The sequence below is a fragment of the Triticum dicoccoides genome, chromosome 4B, assembly GCF_002162155.2.
Source record: "Triticum dicoccoides isolate Atlit2015 ecotype Zavitan chromosome 4B, WEW_v2.0, whole genome shotgun sequence".
NCBI classification, from domain to species: Eukaryota; Viridiplantae; Streptophyta; class Magnoliopsida; order Poales; family Poaceae; genus Triticum; species Triticum dicoccoides.
The window spans coordinates 375315575-375317483 of record NC_041387.1 but is presented as its reverse complement, the minus strand read 5'-3'; positions in this window follow the sequence as shown (position 1 = coordinate 375317483).

Genomic DNA, 1909 nt, shown 5'->3' with positions numbered 1-1909 from the left:
AGGGAAAGGTATAGGTGGTGGTGAGGCAAATGGTAAAACCAAGGTTGGGCCTTGCTGGAGGAGTTTTATTCAAAGCGAACTGTCAAGGGGGTCCCATAAATCACCCGACCGCGTAAGGAACGCAAAATCTGGGAACATAACACCGGTATGACGGAAACTAGGGCGGCAAGAGTGGAACAAAACACTAGGAAAAGGTCGAGTCTTCCACCCTTTACCAAGTATATAGATGCATTAATAATATAAGAGATATTGTGATATCCCAAACATAAATCCTGTCCACCATGGAGCAATCTTCAACTTCACCTGCAACTAGCAACGTTATAAGAGGGGCTGAGCAAAAGCGGTAACATAGCCAAACAACGGTTTGCATAGGAAAGGTGTCAAAGGTTAGAGGTTCATGGCAATATGGGAGGCTTGATGAGCAAAAGATAGGTAACGCAGCATAGCGATAGAACGAAGCAACTAGCATAACAATGATAGTAGTGAGATCCAGGGTAGCGGTCATCTTGCCTGAAATCCCGCAAGGAAGAAGAACAAGTCCATGAAGAAGACGAACGGATGAAGCCACGAAGACGAACCAAGCGTAGACGAACGAATCCTCACGATCGCAACGAAACAGGAACTATCGAAAAGAAGCACACAACATAGTAAACACACCACACATGAACAAGGCATGATGCACAACAAGCATGATGCATGACAAAACTACATGAGGCTACTCATGGCAAGAGACGATGCACACAAGAACAACACATCCAGGCGAGTTTAAATGAGGCTGGGAACAACATAGAACTAAACCGGTAAGTCCTCATATGCAAATTTCGAAATTGGTCCAGATATGAACAAACCTTATTTTCAAGTTGTTAAACAGCAAGTTAAGATGCACAAAGATGATCTACACGAGATTCTAGTCAAGTTACATATAAAGTTCATTTAGTTCGGAGCTACGGCCTAGAAGATATGAGCAAAACAAGTTAAACCTGGCATTGATGCAAAATGCATACAAACATCAAGCAAACACCTCAAAACAAAGATGCAACATGATAATATGGAACTACATGCAATTCTAAGCAAGTTTCATATAGAGCACACTCGAAACAGAGCAACGGTTCAACACATGCACATTATACAAGTTATAGCAATAATCTGTCCAAAACAACAACTAGGCATATTGGAAGCACCAACACAACATGCTACAGCATCTCATCATGAAAAAAAAAGACATGGGCATGATGTACAGGTAAAGCATAACAAAACATGAACACTGAGCTATCTCCATAAAACACTAGAACATACCCAAACACACATGGTAAGATTGCAAGTTATAACAATTTCAGACTTTGCAGAAAATAACATTAGGTTGCAATGTTTAGAGCTATCAAACAACATGTTACAGGAACTTATCATGGCAAACAAAGGGATGGCATGAATCTACTAATTGCATAGATCAAAAGTCCATTACTGACCATAAGCCAAAAAGGATCAGAAAATATGATGGCACCCATGTAAACATAGCAAGTTATAATACAGATTCATACATGGCAGAAACAGAATTATGAAGGCATGTAGATGAGCTTGTGCAACTCACTACAGAGCAACACATGGCATGGCAAGGCACCCAACAGTAAGAAGATATATTTGTGAAGCTAAGCATGGCAATAGCAAGTTCATAGGATGCATGGATCACTAGCAAAACACATGGAAACAACTAAACTTAATGTTAACAGGCTGACAACAACATTATGAAGCAACTTTGGAGCAACATATGAACAAGCTACAGCAAGCCATAAATTCTACCAGGGGCATGGATAGATGGAGCATGATATGTCGATCAAAACATGTTTATAGAACATCTCCAGATTATGCATAGAATGATTAGTAGCAACATGTTTATATAGCGTCACGAACT